This window comes from Chrysochloris asiatica, unplaced genomic scaffold (genome assembly GCF_000296735.1).
Source record: "Chrysochloris asiatica unplaced genomic scaffold, ChrAsi1.0 scaffold00179, whole genome shotgun sequence".
Taxonomy (NCBI): Eukaryota; Metazoa; Chordata; class Mammalia; order Afrosoricida; family Chrysochloridae; genus Chrysochloris; species Chrysochloris asiatica.
Window position 1 is genome coordinate 4572266 of NW_006408697.1, and position 7878 is coordinate 4580143.

The following is a 7878-nucleotide window of genomic DNA, read 5'->3' on the forward strand; positions in this document are numbered from 1 at the left end:
CCAACGAGATGGATTGGCCAGGTGACAGCATTGATGGACTCAAGTGTGGCAGCTGTAGTGAGGTTGGCCCGGGATTGGACATTGTTTCATTGTGCTGTGCATGGGGTTGCTATTAGTCAGTTCCAACTTGATGGCACCTGACAACAATAACAGCAACAAACACAATAGAGAAATCTGAATAAAGTCTGTGAGAGTATATCAGTGTCAATCTCCTGGTTGTAATATATACTTGTTGCTGTTAAGTGCCATCGAGTTGACTCCAACTCATAGTCACCTGGTTTTCCAAGGAGTGGCTGGTGAGCTTGAACCACCGAACCTGCAGCTCAAACCAACCTTTCAGTCCAGCACATAATTAACCCACGGTGTCAACACATGAAAAATGTTATCATTGGGGGACACTGGGAAAAGTATAGAAGGGATTGTTCTGTATTCTTTGTTACAACTGCATGTGAATTAAAATTATCTCATTTATTTTTTTAAAGGACCCCTGGTGGTATTCTAATCCACCAGCCACTCCACAGAGAAAGATGAGGTGATCTGCTTTCATCAAGATGACGGCCTTTGAAACCCTATTGTTCTACTCTGTCCTATAGGGTAGCTATGAGTCAGGATCAATTTCAGTTCAAAAGAAATGAACTAAAAGAAAACACCATTGCCACTGAGTCAATGCCAATTGATGGTGATCCTTTGTGTGTCCGAGTAGAAGTGTTTTCAGTGGCTGCTTTTTCAGATGTCTATCACTAGGCCTTTCTTCCACAATACCTCTGAGTGGACTAAACATATCAACCTTTTGGTTAGTAGCCAAGCACATTAACCATCTGCACCACCCAGGAACTCTAAATGAACTACATGCATTATAATATCTTAGGTGTGTGTCTGGAACAGAAAAGGGTCATTAATGGAAAAATTAGTGAAATCTGAACCAAGTCTGTAATTCAGTTGATAGCAAAGTACCAATGCTGATTTTTTAATTTTGGGAAATGGGATCTATTGAAACTCAATTATCTTTGCAACATTTCTGTTATAATTCTAAAATTGTTCCTAAACAATACCACATGTAAAAAAAATGTGTTTAAAGAAATGGAGTTAAAAAGGATTTAATAAAAATGACCTTCAGATATATGAAGCACAGACAAAATGTAATACACATTTAAGAAAATTCATGAAATGTTGTCTCATGAATCCTGCCTAAGGAATCTATTAAAGACTTTAGACCACCACAAAGGCTGAAGAAACACTCCAATAAGGACTGCTGGTGAGCAATAAACACATAGCCAGCGTAGACGAAATAAAGGCTGGGAAGGAGAGTATAACATGCGATGATCCTATATCCTAACAATTCAGATAATGTGCAAACTTGGACGGTAAAAAAAGGAGGGAGAATGGGAAAGCACATGCAAAAACTCTGATTACACTGCTTTCAAAAATCAAATTGTGGTGTGATAGCATTAATAGCGTGATCCGATGACTTATAATTGTAATGTGAAATGTGGAATTGTGGGTAAACGAGTCTTACCATCATCTTTTCAGTATGAAAAAAGGAGATCCAGATGTAATACAAAAGAAATTAAGATTCCAAGATGCAACTGATCTTGAATTTTAATTGAAAGCATCAGTATGAACTTAAAAAGCATTTTATCACGATACATATTATTCTCCAGTGTCATCCATAAAAAAGGCCTAAAAATAAAGACAAACTAAGAAGCAATGACTATCTCTAGCACCTATGTTGAAGGTTTGCAATATCATTTCTTTTTTTTTTTCAAGTTTTATTTTTTCCAAAGGATGCCTTCTTGGAGACATGGTTAATACTAAAAGTCTGAGACAGGAAATACATAAGACCCTGAAATTAATCATCTTATTATACAAGACAACATGGAAGCTATCAAAGACTGCTAGAGTCATCTCAAAAGACTCAGGAACCAAATTCAAGAAGGTCCATTGGCTAAAGGGACAATGTGAGTTTTGATAAGACTATGAAACACAACATATTGAGCCCCATGAAAAATAGTTAAATTCACAAAATTTGTAACAATAGTAAACTTATTGGATAACATTGTGAAGAATGAGAGCATTTCAGAACACTTAATGTTGCTCATGCAGAACCTGTACATAGATCAAGATACAGTCACTGGAACAGTACAAGGTGATGCTGCCTGGTTTAAAATCAAGGAAGGTTATACCCTTTACACCATATTTATTCAATCTGGTGTAATCTCAGCAAATAATCTGAGATACTGGGCTATATAAAGAATAATGCAGCATCAGGATTGGAGGAAGGCTCATTAACAACCTGTGATACACAGATGACACACACAACCTGCTTGCAGAAAATGAAAAGGGCTTGAAATGCTTACTGTAGAAGATCAAAGACTATAGTCTTCAGTATAGATTATCCTGAATATAAAAGCAAAAATCCTTAATACGGAACCAATAAGCTTGCTGTTGTTAAACGCCATCGACTACAACTCACAGGTGTCCCTGTATAGGGTTTCTGAGGAGCAGTTGATGAGTTTGAAATGCCCATCTCACGGTTCACACTGACTTTGCGGTCTAGTGCTTATTGTATAGCACCACACCAGGAGTCTGAACCAATAATGTCAAAGATGTCAAGAATTTCATTTTATTTGCATCCACAGTCAACACCCAAGGAAGGAGCAGAGATTGTTTTACAAAATCAACTTGTTGAGAATGGAAAACTCATCAGCTCTGTAAAGCTTCACCCAATTCACAGTTAAAATAAAAGAAACATACCTCAAAAAAGTATATTAAGGTGATCACATTTCTGTAAAGAAATCTGAAGAGAGCTTCAAAAAGTTCTTGTAAAATTGTCATTATTTTTTTTTCAGTGTTTTATTGTGAATTATGTGATAGTTTACATGGGAGAACATTAGCTTTACATTCATCTTATTGTATATCCTTTCATTGCCATGGTTACAATCCCCTCTATGCATCATCAAAGGAGCTCTGGTAGTGTAGTGGTTAGGAATCATGCTGTGAACCTTAAGGTCAGCAGTTGGAAACTACCACCTGTTCCGTGGAAGAAAGATGAGGCTTTCTGCTCCCATAAAGATTTACATAAAGATTTACAGGGTCTGCACATGCACTCGCGCTTGCGTCTTCCTCCTGCATGCACAGCAGCTAGCCTTGAGCTCTCACCTGAGCCTCTCTGGCCCGCGAATTCCTTTTCCCTCGCCTCTGACAGTGGAGGAGGCCACATCCACCTCCGCGGTCCTGTCGTTCAGGCAGCGGCTGTAGTGGATGAATGGAAAGAATTTCAGCAGAAAGAGGTTGATTACAGGGGCCTCGGAGTTCAGCCAATGCAAATAAGTGAAAAGGAAGAAGATGATAGTGAAAAGAGAGAAGACCCAGGTGATAACTGGGAAAAAGGTGGTGGCAGTGGTATAGAGAAATCTTCAGGTCCCTGGAATAAAACAGCTCCAGTACAAGCACCTCCAGCTTCAGTAATTGTTACAGAAGCCCCAGTATCAGCAATGACTAGTGGTGTGTATAGGCCTCCTGGGACCAGGTTAACCACAACAAGGAAAACACCACAAGGAGCACCGGAAATATACAGTGACACACATTTCCCTTCCCTGTGGTCCACTGCCAAGCATGTAGAAAGCCAGAAATACTGAGCCTTCCTAAGGGTTGACTACCTCAGATTTGCTGCACTCATAGTGGACTTCATGTGGCTCACAACTTCTGGATAAGAAGGTTATAGCTGTTAAGTGTTGATGCTCTACTGGATTCCAATCAGAAATCCTGCAGAAAGTTAGCCATCTGGGTTCTGATCTGCTGTAAAAGACCAAGAGTTAAGTGACCTTAATTAACCTGTCCTGTGCCCCACTCTTAAGGAATACTTTCTGTAGTAGGCTGTGGCTGAGTTAGACTTCCTGGAGCATGCCACTCTCAAAAGAACGGATGTGTTCAGGTAGTCTGTGTAGGGCTGTGATTTATCATTTAAACTTAAAAGTTGTATTCTGAGGTAACGACAAATTTAATAAAACCAGATTTCACCAAGTGGGGAAGGGGACAGGGAGGGGATCAGTCTTGTTTCTTTTAGTAATTTCTCATTTGGGTAGTGCTTTTTCTATGTTCTACAAATAAGGCCTGCTTTTTGGTTTGGTTTGGTGTTTTGTGGGTTTTTTTTGCTTTGACTTGGAATATGTTTTTTGACAGAGTATACTGTTTGGTTAAGCAACCTGAAATATACGTTACGATTGTGAAGTGTTTGGTGAATTTGCCAACCCCTAGAGTGGAATCAAAAAGCCTTTGATATAAAGGGCAGTGGATGCTGGGGGCTCTATGTCAGGTGCTGCTAAAGCCTCTAATCAGGTCTAAATTGTGTAGTAAATGGCAGACTAGAGGATTCATACATATCCTTATAAATTCCAAGCAATGTGAGCAGACTCTTGCCTAAAGACCCATTTAGTTTCATGAATCTTGTATGATCTTTTATAAGAATTCCAGATCATATTTGTGTCCACATTTTAAAGGTTTTGGACAGTCTGTAGATGCAGCGACTGTCCCAGCTAATGCTGTTATCAACCTCTGGTGTGTCTTTGTGTTATCCATTTGGGGAGTCAGGGGAAAAAGACAGGTGATGTAGCACTTCTGTTTTTATTAATCACAGCTGACACACTGTCCAGTCAATTTTTAGTCCTTAAAAGGGACTTGAGGAAAGCTACCCAGGGTTATTGAAAAGTTTCTCCCATCTAATGAGCTATTCTGATAATTTGTAGTTTTTTTTGGTTTAAAAGAAAAATTTCAAAGTGGTATGTGATCACTTGATGCAGATCTGGGTTTCTCTCTGATAAATCCCTTTGCCAAATGCTGGAGTTGCAGACTTGCTACTGGCAAGAGTGAAGAAGCATATAGGTGAGTCAAACTATAATGATGAAGCATTTTCCTTTAGGAGGTCAATCTAAGTGAAAGTTGTCAGTGCAGGAGCTGGACTTTTAGGAGGGTTACAGTGTCTCCTGACAGGACCTGCTAACCAGTTTGGGGCAATAATGTTGCATTATTTTATATGGCAGGCAAGATGTTGCTTTCTATTGTATTTGGATGAATAGCTGAACCAAGGAGAAGTTGGATGATTCAAAGAGAAACAAGGAATTCATGGTTAAACTGAAGACTTCATTTGGGAACCAAAAATCTTAACATGAAAATAGTATCTCTGAAAAGTATGCATCCTTTCTAGCAAAATCTTAACTGGGGGTTATATTCCTGAGGAATGAACTGAGACAAATATGGGGAAGTGTTATTTAATGGCACATTATACACTACAAATCTAAAGACCTGTAGCAGATTGAAAATTCCAACTCTTGTTAAAACTTTTTAAAAGATTGTGAAATTATCAAAATGCACATGAATCAAGTTTTATACACTGTATGATGGGTAGATGAGGATATCCATTGTACCATTTCTTTCTTTGAATTCTCAGGCATGGTTTTGGCAATGCAAGAACTCTGTAACAGAAACAAATTCAATAAAAAGAAATATATGGGGAAAAATAGATTTACAGCCTCAGAAACCCTGTACAGGGTCTCTATGAGTCGGAATCGACTCCGTGGCACACAACAACAAAAACAACAACTAAATAAGCAACAGAATAACATATAAAGCTACCATTAAATGGAAAATGGGTTACTTTTCTCACATAGTTGAAAAATAAGGATATTTCAAGAAAGGAAAGATCAGTATTTAAATGAGTCAAAGTCTGGAAGAGTTCCCTGAGTGTACTAATAAGGGAAGGGTAAGAGAAAAGCCTCACTCATTGACTGAAGCAACAATCTGGGAAGTCGTAGGCAAACTGACCAGCACAGAGCAAAGAGCAACTGGGAAACAGGAAAGTGACTTCCAGTCCTTGCTCTAACAGGAAGAGGCTACACTCTCTTGGGTAAGTCACTACATTTTGGGCATCTGTTTCCTTACCTTCAAATGAGGAAGGAACTGACAAAGGACCACTGTAATGCCCAAGTACTATGAATCAAGTGTGATTTCTAAAGCTGTTGACATTAAAAGAATAATTTGGGAAAGTAAATGGGAAGGGCAGTTTAGGCACTGTTATCAGTGATTCAAAGATCAGAAACTTGACAGCAAGAGAGTCACTAAGTGGCCATGCTTAAGCTAAATAAAAAAGAAGGGCCCCTACGTATCTCTGATAGGTTGACTCTAGGACAGAAATGGGCAAACGTACATATAGATGATGGTTAATTTCGTGTCAACTTGATTAGGGTCTGCTGTCCATTTGTTTGGTCAAATAGTAACTAGATGTTGTTGTAACAGTATGTTGTAGGTGTGATTCACAATTGTTTTTAAATGCTGTCATGTCAGTTTCAACTCATAGTAAAGCTGTTTAGGATTTCTGAGGAGTGGTTGGTGAGTTTGAACCACTGACCTTGCAGTTTAAACTGACCTTGTGATCCAGTGTTTCTCCTATAGTTAACTCTAAATAAAGATTACACTCTGTAATGGAGGTAGATCTTATCCAATCAGTTGACGGCCTTAAGAGCAAGGTTTCCTGGAGAGTAAGGGAAATAATTCTGCCTCAAGTCTGAAACATAAATATCCTATTGGAGTTTCCACCCCATGGCCTGTTCTACTAATTTTGGATTTGCCAGCCCTCACAAACATATGAGCCAATTCCTTAAAAACAAATGTTATATTACATATATGAGGGGACTTGAGAAAGTTATTGAACAAATTCTATAGCATTTTTCCACAAATGTTTGAAGCCCCCTTCGTGTATTTGTTCTGTGTATTTGAAGCCCCATCCAATTTGTTGTTTCTCTAGAGAACCTTAATACAGTTAAGTATAAAAATTAGTAAAAGGGAAAAATACTCATGTTCATAATAATAATGTAAGGAATATGTGTTTCTATTGGACAATGTTCTTCTTCTTATCTTAGAAAGCACCAGAATCATGAATAGCAATTTAGAGAGAGAATAAAATAAAGAGCTCCATGACAATACCAGGCTTCAACTTTAGCATATAAAACAGTGCCCCAAAGTTCACACTGGCCATACCTTCTACAAACACAGCTACAAGACCTCAACATTTGTATGCTGAGGTGGCACTTAGAATTGACTAACAAGTCTCATTTTGTCTAAGTCCTCATTATCAATAATGATTACTTTAAAACTACTACAAAGCACACTAATATGCTAGGGACCATATAAGTATAAAATATAAGGCATGGTTCTTAGCCATAGAGAGCTCAATATGCATGGGAAAGTAAAACAATAATTGAAGAACACAGCCAAGAATTCCTGCCTATGTGTACATGCATAATTGTCATTTAGTTTGAAATATAAATCAAAATTTCCACTAAAACAATAGCACAGAAAATGGTTAAGGCTTCAGGGCACTCTCTAAACTTATTTTATATATAATTAGTTGAGTCCTGGTAATTTTCCTTAGTTCTGTGGGATTCTGAATCAAATTAAGGAGCTGATACGAAAGTAGACATATCTAGCTAGGAAAAGAATGTTTAATGTTATTAAGTAATTTTAAATTTAGAAAATGAAAAACTTTTTCATGATATAAAAAACTACTATTTCCATTAAACAAACTTAGAAAGTATAACATGTACACAGTACTATGCACCAAGCACTAGTCTAATGGCTTAGCATAAAGCTTATTTATCCTCATAGTGTAACTCATTTTATTCTTAAACCAAACCCAATGGATATTGTACTATCAATATCCCAAACTGTAAGGTGAGTAAACTGAGATGTAAGCAATTTGCCCAGTCCTACACTTGGCAACTTCAATCTTTTCTCCGTTAATAAGAATGTTTATTGGTCCAGTGTGAGTATTTTTGTTTTCTTGAAATTGAGATCTTTGATCTTCATCAGTAAATATTTTAAGTC

General features: G+C 37.7%; 1 pseudogene; it reads left to right on the forward strand.

Annotated features, from left to right (window-relative positions):
* Positions 1 to 3320: 3320 nt before the first annotated feature.
* Positions 3321 to 3638, forward strand: LOC102823143 (annotated as a pseudogene).
* Positions 3639 to 7878: the final 4240 nt, after the last annotated feature.